Source organism: Phocoena sinus, chromosome 19 (genome assembly GCF_008692025.1).
Source record: "Phocoena sinus isolate mPhoSin1 chromosome 19, mPhoSin1.pri, whole genome shotgun sequence".
Lineage (NCBI taxonomy): Eukaryota > Metazoa > Chordata > Mammalia > Artiodactyla > Phocoenidae > Phocoena > Phocoena sinus.
In genome coordinates, this window is record NC_045781.1 from 4,166,555 (window position 1) to 4,194,111 (window position 27,557).

Sequence of the window (27,557 nt, forward strand, 5' to 3'; positions counted from 1 at the left end):
AAGGGAACCCCAGTACACTGTTGGTGGGATTGTAAAGTGGTACAACCACAATGAAAATATTATGGAACTTTTCATGACTTTAAAATAAATTGTGATCAATAATAATAAAAAAAATATTATGGAGGTCATCAGAAAACTAAAAGGAAAACTACTGTATTAAGAAACATTCCACTGCTGGGTATTTATGCAAAGAAAGTGAAAATACCAATCTGAAAATATGTATGCACCCTAATATTTATAGCAGTATTATTTCCAATGGCTAGATATGGGAGCAAAATAAATGTCCATCAACATGGATATGGATAAAGAAGCTGTGATATATATATATATATATATATATATATATATATATATATATATATATATATATATATATGTGGGGGGGTTTGTGTGTGTATAGATAGACAGATATACATATTACTCAGCCTTAAAAAAATAAAAATTCTGCCACGTGTAACAACATGGATGGATGTAGAGTGTATTAAATTAGTGAAATAGTCAGACAAAGACAAATACTCTGTGTTCTGACTACATGTGGAATCTAAAAAATTAAAGGAATGTATATAACAAAATAGAAACTGACAGGGAACAAATTAGTGATTACTAGTGGGGAGAGTGAAAGGGGAAGGGAGAGATAGTAGCTTCTTTGTCTTAATCTAATACGCCTATATATAAACAAACATGGGACTTCCGGGAAGATGGCAGAAGAGTAAGACGCGGAGATCACCTTCCTCCCCACGAATACATCAGAAATACATCTACACGTGGAACAACTCCTACAGAACACCTACTGAACGCTGGCAGAAGACCTCAGACCTCCCAAAAGGCAAGAAACCCCCCACGTACCTGGTTAGGGCAAAAGAAAAAAATAAACAGAGACAAAAGGATAGGGATGGGTCCTGCATCAGCGGGAGGGAGCTGTGAAGGAGATGTTTCCACACACTAGGAAGCCCCTTCGTGAGCGGAGACTGCGGGAGGCAGAGGGGGGAGCTTCGGAGCCGCGGAGGAGAGCACAGCAACAGGGGTGCGGAGGGCAAAGCGGAGAGATTCCAGCACAGAGGATCAGGGCCGACCGGTACTCACCAGCCTGAGAGGCTTGTCTGCTCACCCGCCGGGGCGGGCGGGGCTGCGAGCTGAGGCTCGGGCTTCGGTCGGAGCGCATGGAGAGGACTAGGGGGGTTAATGCACCACGGCTGGCCGGGAAGGAGTCCGGGGAAAAGTCTGGACCTGCCGAAGAGGCAAGAGACTTTTTCTTCCCTCTTTATTTCCTGGTGCGCGAGGAGAGGGGATTAAGAGCGCTGCTTAAAGGAGCTCCAGAGACGGCGCGAGCCGCGGCTAAAAGTGCGGACCCCAGAGACAGACATGAGACGCTAAGGCCGCTGCTGCTGCCACCAAGAAGCCTGTGTGCGAACACAGGTCACTATCCACACCCCCCTTCCGGGGAGCCTGTGCAGCCCGCCACTGCCAGGGTCCCTTGAACCAGGGACAACTTACCCGGGAGAACACACGGCGCGCCTCAGGCTGGTGCAACGTCTGGCCTCTGCCGCCGCAGGCCCGCCCCGCACTCCGTGACCCTCCCTACCCCCCGGCCTGAGTGAGCCAGAGCCTCCGAATCAGCGGCTCCTTTAACCCCATCCTGTCTGAGCAAAGAACAGACGCCCTCTGGCGACCTACACGCACAGGCGGGGCCAAATCCAAAGCTGAGCCCCTGGGAGCTGTAAGAACAAAGAAGAGAAAGGGAAATCTCTCCCAGCAGCCTCAGAAGCAGCAGATTAAAGCTCCACAATCAACTTGATGTACCCTGCATCTGTGGAATACATGAATAGACAACGAATCATCCCTAATTGAGGAGCCGTGTGGATGAAAGGCTCTTGGTGCTGCAGCCAGGAGTTAGTGCTGTGCCTCTGAGGTGGGAGAGCCAACTTCAGGACACTGGTCCACAAGAGGCCTCCCAGCTGCACATAATATCAAATGGCAAAAATCTCCAAGAGATCTCCATCTCAACGCCAGCACCCAGCTTCACTCAACGACCAGCAAGCTACAGTGCTGGACATCCTATGCCAAACAACTAGCAAGACAGGAACACAACCCCACCCATTAGCAGAGAGGCTGCCCAAAATCATAATAGGTCCACAGACACCCCAAAACACACCACCAGACGTGGACCTGCCTGTCAGAAAGACAAAATCCAGCCTTATCCACCAGAACACAGGAACTAGTACCCTCCACCAGGAGGCCTACACAACCCACTAAACCAACCTTAGCCACTGGGGACAGACACTAAAAACAACAGGAACTACGAACCTTCAGCCTGCAAAAAGGAGACCCCAAACACAGTAAGATAAGCAAAATGAAAAGACAGAAAAACACACAGCAGATGAAGGAGCAAGATAAAAACCCACCAGACCTAACAAATGAAGATGAAATAGGCAGTCTACTTGAAAAAGATTTCAGAATAATGATAGTAAAGATGATCCAAAATCTTGGAAATAGAATAGACAAAATGCAAGAAACATTTAACAAGGACCTAGAAGAACTAAAGATGAAACAAACAATGATGAACAACACAATAAATGAAATGAAAAATACTCTAGATGGGATTAATAGCAGAATAACTGAGGCAGAAGAACGGATAAGTGACCTGGAAGATAAAATAGTGGAAATAACTATTGCAGAGCAGAATAAAGAAAAAAGAATGAAAAGAACTGAGGACAGTCTCTGGGACAACATTAAACACACCAACATTCGAATTATAGGGGTTCCAGAAGAAGAAGAGAAAAAGAAAGGGACTGAGAAAATATTTGAAGAGATTATAGTTGAAAACTTCCTTCATATGGGAAAGGAAATAGTTAATCAAGTCCAGGAAGCACAGAGAGTCCCATACAGGATAAATCCAAGGAGAAATACGCCAAGACACATATTAATCAAACTGTCAAAAATTAAATACAAAGAAAGCATATTAAAAGCAGCAAGGGAAAAACAACAAATAACACACAAGGGAATCTCCATAAGGTTAACAGCTGATCTTTCAGCAGAAACTCTACAAGCCGGAAGGGAGTGGCAGGACATATTGAAAGTGATGAAGGAGAAAAACCTGCAACCAATATTACTCTACCCAGCAAGGATCTCATTCAGATTTGATGGAGAAATTAAAACCTTTACAGACAAGCAAAAGCTGAGAGAGTTCAGCACCACCAAACCAGCTCTACAACAAGTGCTAAAGGAACTTCTCTAGGCAAGAAACATAAAAGAAGGAAAAGACCTACAATAACGAACCCAAAACAATTAAGAAAATGGGAATGGGAACATACATATCAATAATTACCTTAAATGTAAATGGACTAAATGCTCCCACCAAAAGACACAGATTGGCTGAATGGATACAAAAACAAGACGCATGTATTTGCTGTCTACAAAAGACCCACTTCAGACCTAGAGACACATACAGACTGAAAGTAAGGGGATGGAAAAAGGTATTTCATGCAAATGGAAACAGAAAGATGGAGTAGCAATTCTCATATCAGACAAAATAGATTTTAAAATAAAGACTATTAGAAGAGACAAAGAAGGACACTACATAATGATCAAGGGATCGATCCAAGAAGAAGATATAACAATTGCAAATATTTATGCACCCAACATAGGAGCACCTCAATACATAAGGCAAATACTAACATCCTTAAAAGGGGAAATTGACACTAACACATTCATAGTAGGGGACTTTAACACCCCACTTTCACCAATGGACAGATCATCCAAAATGAAAATAAATAAGGAAACACAAGCTTTAAATGGTACATTAAACAAAATGGACTTAATTGATATTTATAGGACATTCCATCCAAAAACAACAGAATACACATTTTTCTCAAGTGCTCATGGAACATTCTCCAGGATAGATCCTATCTTGGGTCACAAATCAAACCTTGGTAAATTTAAGAAAATTGAAATTTTATCAGGTATCTTTTCCGACCACAACGCTATGAGACTAGATATCAATTACAGGAAAAGATCTGTAAAAAATACAAACACATGGAGGCTAAACAATACACTACTTAATAACGAAGTGATCACTGAAGAAATCAAAGAGGAGATCAAAAAATACCTAGAAACAAATGACAATGGAGACACGATGACTGAAAATCTATGGGATGCAGCAAAAGCAGTTCTAAGAGGGAAGTTTATAGCAATACAATCCTACCTTAAGAAATATGAAACATCTCGAATAAACAACCTAACCTTGTACCTAAAGCAATTAGAGAAAGAAGAACAAAAAACCCCCAAAGTTAGCAGAAGGAAAGAAATCATAAAAATCAGATCAGAAATAAATGAAAAAGAAATGAAGGAAATAGCAAAGATCAATAAAACTAAAAGCTGGGTCTTTGAAAGGATAAACAAAATTGATAAACCATTAGTTAGACTCATCAAGAAAAAAAGGGAGAAGACTGAAATCAATAGAATTAGAAATGAAAAAGAAGTAACAACTGACACTGCAGAAATACAAAAGATCATGAGAGATTACTACAAGCAACTCTATGCCAATAAAATGGACAACCTGGAAGAAATGGACAAATTCTTAGACAGGCACAACCTGCCAAGACTGAATCAGGAAGAAATAGAAAATATAAACAGACCAATCACAAGCACTGAAATTGAAACTGTGATTAAAAATCTTCCAACAAGCAAAAGCCCAGGACCAGATGGCTTCACAGGTGAATTCTATCAAACATTTAGGGAAGAGCTATCACCTATCCTTCTCAAACTCTTCCAAAATATAGCAGAGGGAGGAACACTCCCAAACTCATTCTACGAGGCCACCATCACCCTGATACCGAAACCAGACAAGGATGTCACAAAGAAAGAAAACTACAGGCCAATATCACTGATGAACATAGATGCAAAAATCCTCAACAAAATACTAGCAAACAGAATCCAACAGCACATTAAACGGATCATACACCATGATCAAGTGGGGTTTATTCCAGGAATGCAAGGATTCTTCAATATAAGCAAATCAATCAACGTAATACACCATATTAACAAACTGAAGGAGAAAAACCATATGATCATCTCAATAGAAGCAGAGAAAGCTTTTGACAAAATTCAACACCCATTTATGATAAAAACCCTGCAGAAAGTAGGCATAGAGGGAACTTTCCTCAACATAATAAAGGCCATATATGACAAACCCACAGCCAACATCATCCTCAATGGTGAAAAACTGAAAGCATTTCCACTAAGATCAGGAACAAGACAAGGTTGCCCACTCTCACCACTCTTATTCAACATAGTTTTGGGAGTTTTAGCCACAGCACTCAGAGAAAAAAAGAAAATAAAAGGAATCCAAATTGGAAAAGAAGTAAAGCTGTCACTCTTTGCAGATGACATGATACTAAACATAGAGAATCCTAAAGATGCTACCAGAAAACTACTAGAGCTAATCAATGAATTTGGTAAAGTAGCAGGATACAAAATTAATGCACAGAAATCTCTGGCATTCCTATACACTAAGGTTGAAAAATATGAAAGTGAAATCAGGAAAACACTCCCATTTACCACTGCAACAAAAAGAATAAAATATCTAGGAAAAAACCTACCTAAGGAGACAAAAGACCTCTATGCAGAAAATTATGACACTGATGAAAGAAATTAAAGATGATACAAATAGATGGAGAGATATACCATGTTCTTGGATTGGAAGAATCAACATTGTGAAAATGACTCTACTACCCAAAGCAATCTACAGATTCAATGCAATCCCTATCAAACTACCACTGGCATTTTTCACAGAAGTAGAACAAAAAATTTCACAATTTGTATGGAAACACAAAAGACCTCAAATAGCCAAAGCAATCTTGAGAAAGAAAAACGGAGCTGGAGGAATCAGGCTCCCTGACTTCAGACTATACTACAAAGCTACAGTAATCAAGACAGTATGTTCAATATACGCAAATCTATCAATGTGATAAACCATATTAACAAATTGAAGGAGAAAAACCATATGATCATCTCAATAGATGCAGAGAAAGCTTTCGACAAAATTCAACACCCATTTATGATAAAAACCCTCCAGAAAGTAGGCATAGAGGGAACTTTCCTCAACATAATAAAGGCCATATATGACAAGCCCACAGCAAACATCATCCTCCATGGTGAAAAACTGAAACCATTTCCACTAAGATCAGGAACAAGACAAGGTTGCCCACTCTCACCACTCTTATTCAACATAGTTTTGGAAGTTTTAGCCACAGCAATCAGAGAAGAAAAGGAAATAAAAGGAATCCAAATCGGAAAAGAAGAAGTAAAGCTGTCACTGTTTGCAGATGACATGATACTATACATAGAGAATCCTAAAGATGCTACCAGAAAACTACTAGAGCTAATCAATGAATTTGGTAAAGTAGCAGGATACAAAATTAATGCACAGAAATCTCTGGCATTCCTATATACTAATGATGAAAAATCTGAAAGTGAAATCAAGAAAACACTCCCATTTACCATTGCAACAAAAAGAATAAAATATCTAGGAATAAACCTACCTAAGGATACGAAAGACCTGTATGCAGAAAATTATAAGACACTGATGAAAGAAATTAAAGATGATACAAATAGATGGAGAGATATACCATGTTCTTGGATGGGAAGAATCAACATTGTGAAAATGACTCTACTACCCAAAGCAATCTACAGATTCAATGCAATCCCTATCAAACTACCACTGGCATTTTTCACAGAACTAGAACAAAAAATTTCGCAATTTGTATGGAAACACAAAAGACCCTGAATAGCCAAAGCAATCTTGAGAACAAAAAAAGGAGCTGGAGGAATCAGGCTCCCTGACTTCAGACTATATTACAAAGCAACAGTAATCAAGACAGTATGGTACTGGCACAAAAACAGAAAGATAGATCAGTGGAACAGGATAGAAAGCCCAGAGATAAACCCACGCACATATGGACACCTTATCTTTGATAAAGGAGGCAGGAATGTACAGTGGAGAAAGGACAGCCTCTTCAATAAATGGTGCTGGGAAAACTGGACAGGTACATGTAAAAGTATGAGATTAGATCACTCCCTAACACCATACACAAAAAATAAGCTCAAAATGGATTAAAGACCTAAATGTAAGGCCAGAAACTATCAAACTCTTAGAAGAAAACATAGGAAGAACACTCTATGACATAAATCACAGCAAGATCCTTTCTGACCCACCTCCTAGAGTAATGGAAATAAAAACAAAAATAAACAAATGGGACCTAATGAAACTTCAAAGCTTTTGCACAGCAAAGGAAACCATAACCAAGACCAAAAGACAACCCTCAGAATGGGAGAAAACATTTGCAAATGAAGCAACTGACAAAGGATTAATCTCCAAAATTTACAAGCAGCTCATGCAGCTCAATAACAAAAAAACAAACAACCCCATCCAAAAATGGGCAGAAGACCTAAATAGACATTTCTCCAAAGAAGATATACAGAATGCCAACAAACACATGAAAGAATGCTCAACATCATTAATCATTAGAGAAATGCAAATCAAAACTACAATGAGATATCATCTCACACCTGTCAGAATGGCCATCATCAAAAAATCTATAAACAATAAATGCTGGAGAGGGTGTGGAGAAAAGGGGACACTCTTGCACTGCTGGTGGGAATGTGAAATGGTTCAGCCACTATGGAGAACAGTATGGAGGTTCCTTAAAAACTACAAATAGAATTACCATATGACCCAGCAATTCCACTACTGGGCATATACCCTGAGAAAACCAAAATTCAAAAAGAGTCATGTACCAAAATGTTCATTGCAGCTCTATTTACAATAGCCTGGAGATGGAAACAACCTAAGCGCCCATCATCGGACGAATGGATAAAGAAGATGTGGCACACATACACAATGGAATATTACTCAGCCTTAAAAAGAAATGAAATTGAGCTATTTGTAATGAGATGGATAGACCTAGAGTCTGTCATACAGAGTGAAGTAAGTCAGAAAGAAAAAGACAAATACCGTATGCTAACACATATATATGGAATTTAAGGGGGAAAAATGTCATGAAGAACCTAGGGGTAAGACAGGAATAAAGACGCAGACCTACTGGAGAACGGACTTGAGGATATGGGGAGGGGGAAGGGTGAGTTTTGACAGGGCGAGAGAGAGTCATGGACATATACACACTAACAAACGTAGTAAGGTAGATAGCTGGCGGGAAGCAGCCGCAAGGCACAGGGATATTAGCTCGGTGCTTTGTGACAGCCTGGAAGGGTGGGATGGGGAGAGTGGGAGGGAGGGAGACGCAAGAGGGAAGACATATGGGAACATATGTATATGTATAGCTGATTCACTTTGTTATAAAGCAGAAACTAACACACCATTGTAAAGCAATTATACCCCAATAAAGATGTTTAAAAAAAAAAAAAAAAGACAGTATGGTACTGGCACAAAAACAGAAATATAGATCAATGGAACAGGATAGAAAGCCCGGAGATAAACCCACGCACATATGGTCACCTTATCTTTGATAAAGGAGGCAGGAATGTACAGTGGAGAAAGGACAGCCTCTTCAATAAGTGGTGCTGGGAAAACTGGACAGCTACATGTAAAAGTATGAGATTAGATCACTCCCTAACACCATACACAAAAATAAGCTCAAAATGGATTAAAGACCTAAATGTAAGGCCAGAAACTATCAAACTCTTAGAGGAAAGCATAGGCAGAACACTCTATGACATAAATCACAGCAAGATCCTTTTGACCCACCTCCTAGAGAAATGGAAATAAAGACAAAAATAAACAAATGGGACCTAATGAAACTTAAACACTTTTGCGCAGCAAAGGAAAACATAAACAAGACCAAAAGACAACCCTCAGAATGGGAGAAAATATTTGCAAATGAAGCAACTGACAAAGGATTAATCTCCAAAATTTATAAGCAGCTCATGCAGCTTAATAACAAAAAACCAAACAACCCAATCCAAATATGGGCAGAAGACCTAAATAGACATTTCTCCAAAGAAGATACACAGACTGCCAACAAACACATGAAAGAATGCTCAACATCACTAATCATTAGAGAAATGCAAATGAAAACTACAATGAGATATCATCTCACACCAGTCAGAATGGCCATCATCAAAAAAATCTATAAACAATAAATGCTGGAGAGGATGTGGAGAAAAGGGAACCCTCTTACACTGTTGGTGGGAATGTAAATTGATACAGCCACTGTGGAGAACAGTATGGAGGTTCCTCAAAAAACTAAAAATAGAACTACCATACGACCCAGCAATCCCACTACTGGGCATATACCCTGAGAAAAGCATAATTCAAAAAGAGTCATGTACCAAAATGTTCATTGCAGCTCTATTTACAGTAGCCCAGAGATGGAAACAACCTAAGTGTCCATCATCAGATGAATGGATAAAGAAGATGTGGCACATATATACAATGGAATATTACTCAGCTATAAAAAGAAACGAAATTGAACTATTTGTAATGAGGTGGATAGACCTAGAGTCCGTCATACAGAGTGAAGTAAGTCAGAAAGAGAGAGACAAATACCGTATGCTAACACATATACATGGAATTTAAGAAAAAAAAATGTCATGAAAAACCTAGGGGTGAAACAGGAATAAAGACACAGACTTACTAGAGAATGGACTTGAGGCTATGGGGAGGGGGAAGGGTAAACTGTGACAAAGCGAGAGAGAGGCATGGACATATATACACTACCAAACGTAAGGTAGATAGCTAGTGGGAAGCAGCCACATAGCACGGGGAGATCAGCTCGGTGCTTTGTGACTGCCTGGAGGGGTGGGATAGGGAGGGTGGGAGGGAGGGAGACACAAGCGGGAAGAGATATGGGAACATATGTATATGTATAACTGATTCACTTTGTTATAATGCAGAAACTAACACACCATTGTAAAGCAATTATACTCCAATAAAGATGTTAAAATGAAAAACAAACAAACAAACATGGATGTATTGTACAGCATAGGGAAATAGAGTCATTATTTTGTAATAATTTCAAATGGAGTGTAATCAATAAAAATGTTAAACCACTACGTTGTACCAATGAAACAAATATATATCAACTATACTATAATATTATATATCAACTATACTTCAATTTAAAAAATCCCTTCAGTGGCTGAATGGATTTTTTTAAAACAAGATCAATTATATACTGTGTGCAAGAGATCTGTGTTAACTTTAAGGCCATAGATAGAGCAGCATTGAAAGATTGGAAAAAAGATATTCCATGCAGATGATATTTACCTGACTGGTGTAATATCAGGAAAAATGGACTTTAAGTCAAACCTCTCTCAAAGAATCATAGGCTGTTATATAATGATAAAGGGATGAATGCATCAGGAAATTCTGACAATTATAAATAAGTATGTATCCAGCATTGGAGCCTTTAAACATAGAAAGAAAATATTAACAGATATGAAGGGGAAATGTGCAGAAATACAATAAGGGTAAGAAGCTTCAATACCCAACTTTCAACACTGTATAGATCATCCAGACAGAATATCAATCAGGAAGCTTTGGACTTCACCTTACACGCATTATCGAGTGAACTTAACAGACATATATAGTACCTTCCATTCAACAGCAGCAAAATGTCCATTCTTCTTAAGTGCACATAGGTCGTTTCCTAGGATAGATCATATCTTAAGCCACAAAACAAGGCCTCAAAAATCCAAGAAGAGGGGGCTTCCCTGGTGGCGCAGTGGTTGAGAGTCCGCCTGCCGATGCAGGGGACACGGGTTTGTGCCCCGGTCCGGGAAGATCCCACATGCCGCGGAGCGGCTGGGCCCGTGAGCCATGGCCGCTGAGCCTGTGCGTCCGGAGCCTGTGCTCCGCAACGGGAGAGGCCACAACAGTGAGAGGCCCGTGTACCGCAAAAAAGGAAAAAAAAAATCCAAGAAGATTAAATTCATATCAACTATCTTTTCCAACCACAATGGTATGAAACTGAATTTCAACATTAGGAAGAATAACTGAATATTCAAGAGCACTTAGAAATTGAACAAGCTCTTGAACAACCAATGCATACAAGAATAAATCAAAAGGGAAATCAAACATTATCTTTTTTTTTTTAAAGTAAATTATTTATTTTTGGCTGCATTGGGTCTTCATTGCTGCGTGCGGGCTTTCTCTAGTTGTAGCGAGCGGGGGCTACTCTTCGTTGAGGTGTGTGGGCTTCTCATTGTGGTGGCTTCTTCTGCTGCGGAGCATGGGCTCTAGGTGCACGGGCTTCAGTAGTTGTGGCACACAGACTCAGTAGTTGTGGTGCACGGGCTTAGTTACTCCATGGCATGTGGGATCTTCCCGGACCAGGGCTCGAACCATGTCCCCTGAATTGGCAGATGGGTTCTTAACAACTGCACCACCAAGGAAGCCCCAAACAATATCTTAAAGCAAACAAATGTGGAAACACAAAGTACCTAAACGTATGGAATACAATTCAGAGAGATGTGTTTACAGTGAGAAATGCATTTATATGTGTGTGTGTGTGTATATATATATATATATATATATATATATATACATATATATATTTTTTGGCTGCGTTGGGTCGTTGTTGCTGTACGTGGCCTTTCTCTAGTTGCGGTGAGTGGGGGCTACTCTTCATTGCAATACACAGGCTTCTCGTTGCAGTGGCTTCTCTTGTTGTGGAGCATGGGCTCTAGGTGCACGGGCTTCAGTAGTTGTGGCTTGTGGGCTCTAGAGTGCAGGCTCAGGAGTTGTGGCACATGGGTTTAGTTGCTCTGCAGCACGTGGGATCTTCCTGGACCAGGGCTCGACTGCCTGTCCCCTGCATTGGCAGGCAGATTTTTAACCACTGCACCACCAGGGAAGCCCTGCATATATTTTAAAAAAGGGGAGAGGGGAGCCAGACGATGGAGTAAGGGAGATCCTGAGCTTACCTCCTCCCATGGGCACACCAAAATTACAACTACTTACAGAGAAGTTATCTCTGAGAATGCTCTGAAGACTAGCAGAGAAAATTTTCCACAACTCAAGCTATAAAGAAGGAGAAACCACAAGGCACGTAAGAGGATTAGAAACACAGTCTAGTTAGAACCCGCACCTTCAGCACTGTGCCCCACGATTTACAGACACCACAACTGCATAGGTCCTCCCCAAGGAGGGAAGGGTCTGAGCCCTGCATCAGGCTGCCCAACCCAGAGTTCCTGTATTGGGAAGGAAAGAACACAGCAGGTCTGGCTTTGAAAACCTGCAGGGCTTACTTTCAGGAGAGCTGGAGGCTAAAGGAAACTGAGATTCCGCTCCTACAGGGCACATACCAAACCTCACATCTTCTCATCTCAGTGCAGAGCCAGTATTTTGAAAGACATCTGGATCAGACCTATTTGCTAATCTCAGAAGGCACAAGGCCGCTTGGACTCCTGCTAGGGACTGAGACACTCACAGGCAACATTTTAGAATCTTCCCTCCATCTGATTAGTGTCAGGGGCTTGCCCCATTTACCACCATGTCTACAGCGCTCCTGTCCAAAAGGGCCTCACAAGCAAACACACTGGGGGCCTTCCCTACCCATCTGTGCACCTGGAGCAGACCCATAATGGAGGGCTGCCTTGCCTATGAGCACGCCCACAGCAATCACATAATGCAGGACCTCACAGACATTTAGACCAGGGTCCAATACAGCCTACCGGCTTGTCCACAGTAGTTGGCCCTTCTACAACAGAAAGATGCATGCAGCCCACATAGGGGACATCCCTGCAGCAACTGGCTGTGCTGGCCAGAGGAGAATGTGCTGCTGGGCCCTATAGGCCATCTCCTATATAAGGTCACTTCTCCAAGACCGAAAATGTCACAAGGCGAACCTAATAAATACAAATGCACAGAGAATTAGAAAACATAAGGAAATAGAAGAATGTATTACAAATGAAGTAACTAGACACAGTATCAGAAAAAGAACTAGACCGAACAGGGATAAGCATCCTACCTGGAAAAAATGTGTTCAAGGTAACGATTATCAAGATGCCCACCCACGTCAGGACACAGAACTTCAACAAAGCGCAAAAAAATGTAAAAAAGAACCAAAGAACTGAAAAATACAATAACTGAGACTAACACACACACACACACACACACACACACACACACACACACACACACACACCAGGGAAGCAACATTAGATTATATGATACAGAAGAACAGATTAGCCATCTGGAGGACAGGGTAGTGAAAATCACCAAGATTTGAATAGCAAGAAGAAAAAAAAATTAAGATGATAGGTAAAGAGACCTCTTGGAAAACATCAAGAATACTAACCCTAGCATTATAGGGGTCCCAGAAAGAGAAGAAGGAGACTAAGGGGGCAGATAACTTATTTTATGAGAGGATATAACAACTGACAATTTTCCTAACCTGGGAAAGGAAACAGACATCAAGTCCCAGGAAACACAGAGTCCCAAAGAAGATGAAGACAAACAGATCCACACCAAGACACATTATAATTAAAGCGTCAAAAATTAAAGACAAAGAGGGATCATAGAAGCAATGAAATAAAAGTAACTGGGTACGGACTTCCCTGGCAGTCCAGTGGTTAAGATTTCACCTTCCAATGCAGAGGGTGCGGGTTCGATCCCTGGTCAGAGAGCTAAGATCCCACATGCCTTGAGGCGAAAAACCAAAACACAGAATAGAAGCAATATTCTAATAAATTCAAGAAAGACTTTAAAAATGGTCCACATCGAAAAAATGTTAAAAAAAGTAACTGGTTATGTACAAGGTATTTTCATAAGACCATCAGCTGAATTTTCAGCAGACTTCGCATACCAGAAAGGAATGAAAATATATTCAATGGTCTAAAAGGAAAAAGGCCACAGCAAGAATACTGTACCAGCAAGATTATAATGCAGAATCAAAGGAGAGATCAAGCATTTCCAGGCTAGCAAACACTAAATGAGTTCATCGCTAAGAAAGCATCCTTATAAGAAATGTTGAAGGAATTTATTTAAGCTTAAAAGAATTATCACTAATTAGCAACAAGAAAACACACAAAAGTAAAAATCTCGCTGGAAAAAGGTATACATATTGTAAGGGGAGTAGATCGAACACTTATTAAGCTTCTGTAAAGAATAAAAGACACAAGTAGTAATTTTTTGAAGAAAGAGAAGGCCCAAATTAGAAATGAAAGAGAGACACCATAGAAACGCAAAGTAGCATAAGACATTTCTACAAACAATTACACACTACAGAGTTGGACACCTAGAAGAATTGGATAAATTCCTAGAATTATAAATCTTCTAAGACTGAATCAGGAATAAATAAAAAACCTAAAAGATCAAATACTAGTAATGAACTTGGTAGTCAGAAAACTCCCAATAAATAAAATCCCAGGACCAGGTACCTTCACTGATAAATTCTACCAAATATTTAAATGAAAGTTAACATCTATCCTTCTCAAACTATTCCAAATAATTGAAGAAAGAGTGTTTCCAAACTAATTTTCTGAGATCAGCATCAGCCATAGATGAAAACCAGATAAAGACACTACCAAAAAAAGTAGGTTACAGGCCTTATTCCTGATGAACAGATATGCAAAAATCCTCTGCAAAATATTAGCAAACTGAATTCAACAATACATTAAAAAATCCAAAAGAAAAAAAAAAAAATCCATACCCCGTGATCATGTGGGATTTATCTCAGTAATGCAGGGATGATGCAATATATGCAAATCAATTAAGGGACACAGCAGATTAGTATAACAAAGTATAAAATCGAATGATCATCTTCATAGCTCCAGCAAAAGCATTTGACAAAAATTCAACAAACTTCAAAATCTGATAAAGCTCTCAACAAAGTTGGTATAGAGGCAACATACCTTTATATATAATAAAGGACATATATGACAAAAACCACAGCTAACATCATACTCAATGATGAAAAGTTGAAAACATTTCCCCTAAGAACAGGAGCAAGACAAGGATGACTGTTCTCACCACTTTTATTCAACATAGTATTAATAATCCTAGCCACAGCAAAAAGACAAAAATAAAAAAGGGGATCTAGTTTGTAAAGGAACTAAAAGTGTCACTGTTTGAACATGACACATAGAGAAAACCCTAAAGATTTCACCCACAAAGTATTACCATGAATAAATTCAGTAATTTGAAGTATACACAATTAATATACAGAAATCTGTTATTTTTCCTGCACCAATAACAAACTATCCAAGGTATGAAGAAAAAAATATTATGATTGTATTAAAATAATAAAAGATCATAAGAATAAATTTATCCACAGATGTGAAAGATTTATGCATTGAAAAATTATGACACTGATGAAACAAATGGAAGATGACACAATAAATGAAAAGCTACCTTGTGCTCTTGGATTGGAAGAATTAATATTTTTAAAACAGCCATACTACTCCAAGCAACCTACAGATATAAAGCATTCCCTATCAAAATACCCATGAGTGCTCGCTTCGGCAGCACATATACTAAAATTGGAAAGATACAGAGAAGATTAGCATGGCCCCTGCACAGGATGACATGCAAATTTGTGAAGCTTTCCATAGTTTTTGGACAGCTACATGTAAAAGAATGAAATCAGAACACTCCCTAACACCATACACAAAAATAAACTCAAAATGGATTAAAGACCTAAATGTAAGGCAAGACACTATAAAACTCTTAGAGGAAAACATAGGCAGAACACTCCATGACATAAATCACAGCAAGATCCTTTTTGACCCACCTCCTAGAGAAATGGAAATAAAAACAAAAATAAACGGGACCTAATGAACTTCAAAGCTTTTGCACAGCAAAGGAAACAATAAACAAGACCAAAAGACAACCCTCAGAATGGGAGAAAATATTTGCAAATGAAGCAACTGACAAAGGATTAATCTCCAAAATATACAAGCAGCTCATGCAGCTCAATATCAAAAAACCAAACAACCCAATCCAAAAATGGGCAGAAGACCTAAATAGACATTTCTCCAAAGAAGGTATACAGGCCAACAAACACATGAAAGGATGCTCAACATCACTAATCATTAGAGAAATGCAAATCAAAATTACAATGAGGTATCACCTCACACCAGTCAGCGTGGCCCTCATCAAAAAATCTATAAACAATAAATGCTGGAGAGGGTGTGGAGAAAAGGGAACCCTCTTGCACTGTTGGTGGGAATGTAAATTGATACAGCCACTATGGAGAATAGTATGGAGGTTCCTCAAAAAAACTAAAAATAGAAATGCCATACGACCAAGCAATCCCACTACTGGGCATATACCCTGAGAAAACCATAATTCAAAAAGAGACATGTATCACAATGTTCATTGCAGCTCTATTTACAATAGCCAGGGCATGGAAGCAACCTAAATGTCCACTGACAGATGAGTGGATAAAGAAGATGTGGCACATATATACAATGGAATATTACTCAGCCATAAAAAGAAATGAAATTGAGTTATTTGTGGTGAGGTGGATGGACCTAGAGTCTGTCATACAGAGTGAATAAGTCAGAAAGAGAAAAACAAATACCATGTGCTAACACAAATATATGGAATCTTTAAAAAAAAATGGTTCTCAAGAACCTAGCCGCAGGACAGGAATAAAGATGCAGATGTAGAGAATGGACTTGAGGACAGGGGGATGAAGTGAGAGAATGACATATGTACACTACCAAATGTAAAATAGCTAGCTAGTGGGAAGCAGCCACATAGCACAGGGAGATCAGCTCGGGACTTTGTGACCACCTAGAGGGGTGGGATAGGGAGGGTGGGAGCGAGGGAGGTGCAAGAGGGAAGGGATATGGGAACATATGTATACGTATAACTGATTCACTTTGTTATAAAGCAGAAACTAACACACCATTGTAAAGCAATTATACTCCAATAAAGATCTTAGAAAAAAGATCTAGTAAAGGGAATGATGATTCATACCAAAAAAAAAAAAAATTAGGGCTTCCCTGATGGCACAGTGGTTAAGAATCCGCCTGCCAATGCAGGGGACATGGGTTCGAGCCCTGTTCCGGGAAGATCCTACATGCCGTGGAGCAACTAAGCCAGCGAGCCACAACTACTGAAGCCCATGTGCCTAGAACCTGTGTTCTGCAACAAAAGAAGCCACTGAAATGAGAAGCCTACGCACCGCAATGAAGAGTGGCCCCCACTCACTGCAACTAGAGAAAAGCCCGCACACAGCAACGAAGACCCAATGCAGTCCAAAATAAAATAAATAAAATTTAAAATACCCATGACATTTTTCACAGAACCAGAGCAAATAACCCTAAAAGTAATAGAGAACCACAAAATACCCACATTGCTTAAGCAATCCTGAGAAAAATGACCAAAGGTGGAGATACCACACTCCCTGAATACAAAGCTACAATAATCACAAAAACAGACACAGAAATCAATGGAATAGAATAAAGAGCTCAGAAAGGAACCTGCACACCTATGGTCAATAAATCTACAAAAGAATATACAATGGAGAAAAGACAGTCTCTTCAATAAGTGGTGTTTGGAAAACTGGAGAGTTACAAGTAAAATAATCAGAATAGAACATTTCCTCACACTGTACACAAAGACAAACTCAAAATGGATTAAGGACCTAAATGGAATACTTCAAACCCTAAAACTCCTAGGAGAGAACATAGGCTGAAAACTCTTTGGCATAAATGGGAACACTTTCTTTTTTGGACCTGTCTCCTAAGGGAAAAAGATATAAAAGCAAAAATACACAAATGGGACCTAATTAAATTTAAAATCTTTTGCAAAGGAAATGTTAGACACAATGAAAAGGTAACCTACAGAATGGGAGAAAAATATATGCCAAGGATATGATGGAGAAGGGGTTAATATCCAAATTATATAAACAGCTCATCCACTCAATATCAAAAAACAAACATAAAAGGATGAAAAATGGAGAGAAACACTTAATAGACATTTTTCCACAGAAGATATACAGAGAGCCAACAGGCACGTGAAAAAATGCTAAACATCACTAATCATTGGATAAATGCAAATCAAAACCAGAATGAGAAATCACCTCATATCTGTCAAGATGGCTCTCATCAAAAAGTCTAGGGCTTCCCTGATAGTGCAGTGGTTAAGAATGTGTCTGCTAATGCAGGGGACATGGATTCAAGCTCTGGTCCAGGGAGATCCCACATGCCATGGAGCAACAAAGCTCGTGTGCCAAACTACTGAGCCTGCTCTCTAGAGCTCATGAGCCACAACTACTGAGCCTGCATGCCACAACTACTGAAGCCCATGCACCTACAGCCCGTGCTCTGCAACAAGAGAAGCCACTGCAATAAGAAGCCCATGAACCGCAATGAAGAGTAGCCCTCACTCGCTGCAACTAGAGAAAGCCTTCACACAGTGCAGACCCAAAGCAGTCAAAAAATTAATTTTAAAAAAAGTCTACAGACAGCAAATGTTAGGAACCCTAGTACATTGTTAGTGGGATTGTAAATTGGTACAACCACTATGAAAATATTATGGAGGTCGTCAGAAAACTAAAAGGAGAACTACTCTATTAAACAATTCCACCACTGGGTATATACTCAGAGAAAGTGAAAACACCAATTTGAAAAGATACATGCACCCCAATATTTATAGCAGCATTATTTACAATTGCCAAGATATGGAAGAGACCTAAATGTCCATGAACAGATGAATGGATAAAAAAGATGTGATATATCACACACACATATATATATCACACACACATATATATGTATATATGTCATACACACACACATATATATATAATGGGATATTACTCAGCCATAAAATATAAAAATTACTCAGCCATGTGCAACAACATGGATGGACCTAGAGTATATTATATGAGTTTTGGATTTTGGGGTATTTCATTTAGGTCCTTTATCCATTTTGAGTTTGTCTTTGTGTACAGCATGAGGAAATGTTCTAATCTCATTATTTTACCTGTAGGTCTCCAGTTTCCCAGCACCACTTATTGAAGAGAATGTCTGTTCTCCATTGTATATTTGTACCTCATTTGTAGTAGATTTATTGACCATAATTGTGTGGGTTCCTTCTGGACTATCCATTCTCTTCCATTCGTCTATGTTTCTGTTTTTGTGGCAATACAATTCTCTTTTGATTACTGTAGCATTGTGTATAATCTGAAGTCAGGAAGTGTGAATCTAACCTTATACTTTAAGTTACTAGGAAAACAAGATCAAACAAGACCTAACGTTAGTAGAAGAAAAGAAATCATAAAGATCAGGTCGGAAGGAAGGAGTAAGAGAACAATAGAAAAGATCAACGAACAAAGACCTGGTTCTTTTAAAAGATAAAATTGATAAACTTTAACTAGACTCATCAAGAAAAAAAGAGATGAATCAATTCCAAAAAATTGGAAAAGAAAAAGTCTCAAATAATACCATTGAAATAGGAAGGATTATGAGATTATCATGAACATTTTATACTCCAATAAAATGGACAACTTAGGAAATATGGGCAAATTCCTATAAATATAAAATCTCCCAAGACTGAATCAGGAAAGAGGAGAAAATATGAACAGACCAATTACCAGTAATGTAATTGAATAAGTAATAATAATTTAAATAAGCCCAGCAAACAAAAGTCCAGGTCCAAACAACTTTGTAGGTAAATTCTACCAAACAGAGCATTTTAAACCTATACTTCTCAAGCTATTTCAAAATATTGGAGAGGAAGGAATCCTTCTGAAATCATTCAAGGCCACCATCACCTTGATACCAAAACGACAAAGATATCACATAAAAGTAAACTACAGGCCAATATCGCTGATGAACATAGATGCAAATATGTTCAAACTTATATGATCTACCCTATTAATGAACTGAAAAATAAAAATCATATGATCAAATCAATAAATGCAGAAAAATCTTTTGAAAGAATTCAACACTGATTTGTGATAAAAATTGTCAACAGTATGGGTAAAGAGGCAACATAAATTAACTTAATAAAGGCCACATATGATAAATTCACAACTAATATTATACTCAACAGTGAAAAGCTGAAGGCATTTTCTCTCAGATCAGGAACAAGAGAAGGATACCTATGCTTGCCACTTTTATCAACAAGTATTGGAAGTCCTAGTCATAGCAATTAGACAAGAAATAAAACTAAAAGAAATCCGTATGTTGACAATGATGTGGGAAAAAGGTAACCACTGTGCACTTTGGAGGGAAGTAAATTGGTTCAGCCACTATGGAAAAAGTATGGGGATTTGTCAAAACAATTAAAAGTAGCTCTACGCTATGTTCCAGCAATTTCACTTTGGGGTTTTTATCTGAAGAAAAAAATATAATTAATAATTAGGAAAGATATATATAATCACTGCAGCATTATTTACAATAGCCAAGATATGGAAGCAACCCAAATGTCCATTAATCAATTAATGTGTAAAGAAGAAGTGGTATATATATATGTGTGTGTATATATACACACACACGTATACATACACCATATATACATAATATATATAATATATACAATATATACTATATATATAATACATACATGCTATATACACACACAGTGGAATATTACTCAGCCATAGAAAAGAATGAAATCTTGCCATTTGAGACAAGATGAATAGACCTAGAGGGTATTATGCTAAATGAAATAAGTCAGACTGAGAAAGAAAAGTACTGTATCATTTCAATTATTTATGTAATCTGAAAACAAATGAACATGTAACAACGGCAACAACAAAACCAACCAGATTTGTAAATACAGAGAAAAAACAGGTGGTTGTCACAGGAGAGTGGGAGGAGGAAAGAAATAGGTGAGGGAGATACTTCCAGATGCAAAAGAAATCAGTCATGGTATGAGATGGTGTACAATTTTGGATATGTAGTCACTTACTATAATAGAATTGACTGGTGATTGTCCCCAGTTACTATGCTAGAATTTGTATGGGACATATCATAAATAGACTTACTGTGCTGATCATTTTGAAATGTATAGATATATCAAATCATTACATCAGGCAACTGGAACTACCAGTGTTGTTGGTCAATTATACTTCAAAAACAAACTCACAGAAAATGAGATCCAATTTGTGGTTACCGGAGTCGGGGTGCGGTAGCAGGGGGAATTGGATGAAGGCAGCCACAAGCTACAAATTTCCAGTTATAAGATAAATAAGTACTAGGGATTTAATATAAAATATGATAAATATAATTAATACTGCTTTATGTTATATGTGAAAATTGCTCTGTTACATATGAAAGTTGTTAAGAGAGTACATCCTAAGAGTTATCACAAAATTTCTTTGCTATTTAATTCTGTATCTCTATGAGATGAATGTTCACTACACCGATTGTGATAATTGTTTCATAATGTATGGTAGTCAAATCATCATGCTGTACATCTTAAACGTATACAGTGCTGGAAGTCTATTATATCTCAATAAATCTTAAAGAAAAAATAAATAATACCTTAGTCAAACTCACTTAGGAAAATACTTTATAGCAAGATTAAGTGAATCCTATACCAGGACTCTAATGTTTTGGTTGTTGGGAAATATAACTAATCAGTTTATAAATTTAGGAAAGGCATGTGATCGATTTGATAGATGCAAACAATGTAGCATGGAAGAATGCTACAGGTAATAATTATAAAAATAAAGAAGATATTAATGCATATGTACCCAAAGAAATGTCACATACTCCTGACACTAGTTCATCTATAGAGAAGTAATAGATTAATTTCCTCTAACCATCAGAAAGATCACTAGGAGACATGAACACCTAACAGTTTGAGGTATTAGTAAAAAGATTACCCTTGGAAAGGAAGGATTAAAATTATCTGCATTTGCAGATCATATGGATATATACCTAGTAAGTGCAAAGAATCAATGGAAAATTGTTACAGAAAATAAGACAATAAAATATTGTAAAGGCTGTAACATAAGCATATAGTACATAGTTTATATATACACATTCCAAGCAGTTACTAAGTATATTAAAAGGGAGGCTGCAATTTTAAAGTATAAAATAAAATAAAAATAAATCTAACAGCATACATGTGAAAATCCTATATGAATAAAATTATCAGGATCTCCTTAGATAGATGATACAAATTTGAAGAAAAGGAAAATCAAACTATTTCCTTAAATAGAATAATAAATCTCACATGAGAGAAAAAATATACCAATACACATATGTGTCTAAAATGTACATATATAAATATGTGTATATTTCTATATATGTGTGTGTGTGTGTATACACATAAATATGTTTCTGGGGGTAATTTATTGTTCACATAAAATGAGAAAATATATATGTAAAGTATAAATAAAATGAGTTATTTTGTAAAATTAAAGATTAGTTATTAAATATATTTTACATACAAGATATTTTATGTTAGCTTCATGGAAACTACAAAGGAAAAAACCTATTGTGGTTACACAAAAGATAAAGATTTCATACTACATCAAAAAATAAATTTACAATGGAACTACAACAACACAGAAAAAAATGAATGGGTTATCATAAATCCTATCAACAATTAAACATTAATGGACTAAATTCTCCAATTAAATGACACAAAGTAGTTGCATTAATTTTAAAAAAGAACCTAAAATATGCTGTATAAGAGAGAGACTCACTTTAACTTTAAAGACATATATAGGTTAAAGTGAGAGGATGGAAAAAGATAGTCCATGCAAACAGCAATCAAAAGAGAGCAGGAGTAACTATACTTATTTCAGATAATATATATTTTCAATCAATCTGTCACAAGAGACAAAGAATGTTATTATACAGTGAAAAAGGGGTCAAATAATCAAGAGAGTATTACAAGTATAAATATATATGCACCCAACACTGGAACATGTAAATATTTAAAGCAAATATTAACAAAAGCATAGGGAGAAATAGTAGGGTACTTCAATACCCAACTTTTAAACATGGATAGATCATCCAGACAGAAATTTAATGAGAGAAGCATGATCTGTGTAACACTTTAGAAAAGTAAACCTAAGAGATATATACAGAACTTTCCATCCAAGAACACCAGAAAACACATTCTTCTTAAGGTCACATAAAACATTCTCCAGGGTATATCATTCCTGGGCCACAAAGCTAATCTTAACGCATTTAAGATTAAAATCATATAACTTTCCAACCACAATGATATGGAACTAGAAATCAAGAGGAAAAATTTACAAATACATGGAAATAACACACTCAAAAACAAACAAACAAACAAAAAACACACACACTCTGGAATAACCAATGGGTCAAAGTAGAAATTAAAAGAGAAATTAGACAGTATCTTGAGAAAAACAGAAAAAAACACCCCATACAGAATACCACAATTTAGGGGATACATCAAAAGTAGTTCTTATCCTTACATTAAAAAAAGTGAAACAAAGTTTTCAAACTTTACACATCAAGGAAGTAGAAAAAATTATGCATAAAATTAGAAGAAGAAAGGAAACAGCAAAGATGAGAGGATAAATGATGGATAAAGAGACTAGAAAAAAAGAGAAATAAATCAAGCTAAGAGTTGGTGTTTTTAAAAAAATAAAGCAAATTGACAAACCTTTAGTTAGATTAACCAAGGAAAAAAGAAAGAGAAGTGAAAAAATCTGATAAATGAAAGATGAGACATCAAAGAAATACAAAGGGCCATAAGAGTATATTATTAACAAATTACACATCAACAAATTAGATAAATTATAATAAATTCCCAGAAGCTTGAAGCCTACCAAGACTGAATCATAAATAGAAAGTCTGACAGACCAATAATAAATCAGGACATTAAAATAATAAACACAAACCTCCCAACAAAGAAAAGCGCAAGACCAGATGGTTTCACTAGTGAATTCTACCAAATATTAAAAAAATAACTAAGAGGGCTTCCCTAGTGGCGCGGTGGTTGGGGGTCCGCCTGCTGATGCGGGGGACGTGGGTTTGTGCCCCGGTCCGGGGGGAATCCCGCATGCCATGGAGCGGCTGGGCCCGTGGGCCATGGCTGCTGGGTCTGCACGTCTGGGGCCTGTGCTCCACGACGGGAGAGGCCACAGCAGTGAGGGGTCCACGTGCCGCAAAAAAAAAAATAATAATAAAAAAATAACTAAGACCAATCATTCTGAATCTCTTACAAAAATAAACTGAGGATGAGGGAACATGCCCAAGCAAGTTTTAGGAGGACAGCATTACTCTGACACCAAAGCCAGATGAGGAAAACTACATGAAAATCTATAGGCTGATATAGCTAATGAATATAAATACAAAAATTCTCAGCAAATGTCTAACCAAATCCAACAGCAAATTAAGAAGATCATACACCATGATCAAGTGGAATTCATGCCTGGGATGGAAGGATGTCACTACATCTATATCTATCTATCTATCTATATATATATATATGATATCACCTCATATCTGTCAGAATGGCTATTAACAAAAGATCATACTCCATGATCAAGTGGAATTCATGCCTGGGATGGAAGGATGTCACTACATATATATATATATATATATATATATATATATATATATATATGATATCACCTCATATCTGTCAGAATGGCTATTAACAAAAGCACAAGTCTTGACGAGAATGTGGATAAAAGGAAATCCTAGTGCATTGCTGGTGGGAATGTATATTGGTGCAGCTACTATGGAAAACAGTATGGAAATCCCTTGAAAAATTAAAAATAGAATTACCATACAATCCTGCAATTCTACTTTTGGGTAGAAAATATTTGCAAATGAAGCAGCTGACAAAGGATTAATCTCCAAAATTTACAAGCAGCTCATGCAGCTCAATAACAAATAAAACAAACAACCCAATCCAAAAATGGGCAGAAGACCTAAATAGACATTTCTCCAAAGAAGATATACAGAATGCCAACAAACACATGAAAGAATGCTCGACATCATTAATCATTAGAGAAATGCAAATCAAAACTACAATGAGATGTCATCTCACACCAGTCAGAATGGCCATCATCAAAAAGTCTAGAAACCATAAATGCTGGAGAGGGTGTGGAGAAAAGGGAACACTCTTGCACTACTGGTGGGAATGTGAATTGGTTCAGCCACTATGGAGAACAGTATGGAGGTTCCTTGGAAAACTACAAATAGAACTACCATATGACCCAGCAGTCCCACTACTGGGCATATACCCTGAGAAAACCAAAATTCAAAAAGAGTCATGTACCAAAATGTTCATTGCAGCTCTATTTACAATAGCCCGGAGATGGAAACAACCTAAGTGCCCATCATCAGATGAATGGATAAAGAAGATGTGGCACATATATACAATGGAATATTACTCAGCTATAAAAAGAAACGAAATTGAGCTATTTGTAATGAGGTAGATAGACCTAGAGTCTGTCATACAGAGTGAAGTAAGTCAGAAAGAAAAAGACAAATACCGTATGCTAACACATATATATGGAATTTAAGAAAAAAAATGTCATGAAGAACCTAGGGGTAAGATAAGAATAAAGACACAGACCTAGTGGAGAATGGACTTGAGGATATGGGGAGGGGGAAGGGTGAGCTGTGACAGGGCGAGAGAGAGGCATGGACATATACACACTAACAAACGTAAGATAGCTAGCTAGTGGGAAGCAGCCGCATGGCACGGGGAGATCAGCTCGGTGCTTTGTGACCGCCTGGAGGGGTGGGATACGGAGGGTGGGAGGGAGGGAGATGCAAGAGGGAAGAGATATGGGAACATATGTATATGTATAACTGATTCACTTTGTTATAAAGCAGAAACTAACACACCATTGTAAAGCAATTATACCCCAATAAAGATGTTAAAAAAAAAAGAATGGAGAAGATAGAGTATGAAAAAAATTAAATCCACTAACTAAATTAGCAGCCACCTGATAATGCTTTTCTTTTATATCCTTTGCCTCTTTCTGTTAATCATGCTTTTTATACTCCCTTAATATATTCTCAATTCCCAGGGTATTGCTTATAGTAAGTGATTTAAAATAAAATGTGTGATGTGAGACCTTAAAAAAAAAAAAAAAGAAAATGTATAGGTACCCCTAGTTTCACTACAGCATTATTTACAATAGCTGAGATATAGAAACAACCTAAGCATCCACTGATAGATGAATTGATAGATGTGATATATATAATATATATGTGATATATATAAGATTTATATGTGTGTGTGAATATGTACATACACATATATACATACACACAATGGAATACTATTCAGCCATAAAAAAGAATAAAATGTTGCCATTTGTAACAACAGATGGTTCTTAGGGTTATTAGTTTAAGTGAAGTAAGGCAGAGAAAGACAAGTACTTCCTGATTTCACTAATATATGGAACTTAAAACACAAAATAAAAAACAAAATTTAGAGATACATAGAATAGACTGATGACTGTCAGATGGGAGGGGTGGTAGGGGGTTGGTGAACTGGGTGAATGGGGTCAACAGCTACAAATTTCCAGTTATAAAATGATGTACATGTACAGTATGGTGACTGTAGTCAAAATTATTTTATTGCCAATTTAAAAGATGCTAAGAAGTAAATCTTAAAAGTTCTCAATAAAAAAATTAATTTCGTAATTTACATAGTGACAGGTGGTAACTAGACTAATTATGGTAATCATTTTTCAGTGTATACAAATGTTGAATTATTGTGTTGTATTCCAGAAATTGATATAATTTTGTATATAAATTATACTTTAATTAAAAACCCCCTCTATAACATGCCAAGATAATGATGCCACACAATTAACTATAAACTCCCATTTGTTAGGTCATTTCAGAGAAATTTACAAGTTCAAAGATTAAATCTCTGCCAAAAAAAAAAAAAATCAAAACTACAAGATACTGGAGATCTGGCAGAAAATGGTGGAGTAGGTAAACCCTGATCTCACCTCCTCTCACAGGCACAACAAAGGCACAATTACTTGCAGAACAAACATCAGTGAAAAGACTGAAACCTACCAGAAAAGACCTTCTACAACTAGATATAAAGAAGGAATGACAAGATGTGTGGTAGTGATGGAGTTGCGATATAGTCAACTTCCATAGCCCCAGGGTGGGCGACTCACAAATGGGAGGATAATTAAATTGCAAAGGTTCTCTCAAAGGAGAGAAAAGTCCAAGCCCCGCAATGGGCTCATCAGCCTGGGGATGCTGCACCAAGAAGATGACCCCCCAGAGAATTTGGCTTTGAAGGCCAGTGGGCTTAATTTCAGGAGTCCCAGAGCGTTGGGGGAAACAGAGACTTCATTCTCAATGGGCACACACAAAATTCTGACATGCTCTGGGACCCAGGATAGAAGCAGTAATTTGAAGGAGCCTGGGTCACCTACTCGCTAATCTTGGAGAGTCTCCCGGAGTGGCAGGATGCAGCTGCATCTAACCCTGCATCTAACCCTGGGGACGTAGATACTGGCAGCAGCCATTTTGGGGAGCTCATTCTACCCGGTGGACATTGGTGCTGGAAAATGCTGTTTTGGAATCCTCCCTCTAGCCTCAGTTCCCAGCCCTGCCCTGACCAAACAACTTAGAGGCCCCAGTGCTGGGACACCTGA

The 27,557-nt window shown here is 37.8% G+C and overlaps 1 protein-coding gene and 1 non-coding gene across 2 annotated transcripts in view; one reads left to right on the plus strand and one right to left on the minus strand.

The window, feature by feature from the left end:
• Positions 1–27,557, minus strand: part of LOC116743801 (zinc finger protein 677-like) — a 132,096-nt gene that overhangs the window by 34,248 nt on the left and 70,291 nt on the right. The gene's annotated exons all lie outside the window — the stretch shown is intronic.
• Positions 15,469–15,574, plus strand: LOC116744858. The gene has a single exon (XR_004347186.1). It is a non-coding gene; the product is annotated as a U6 spliceosomal RNA (small nuclear RNA).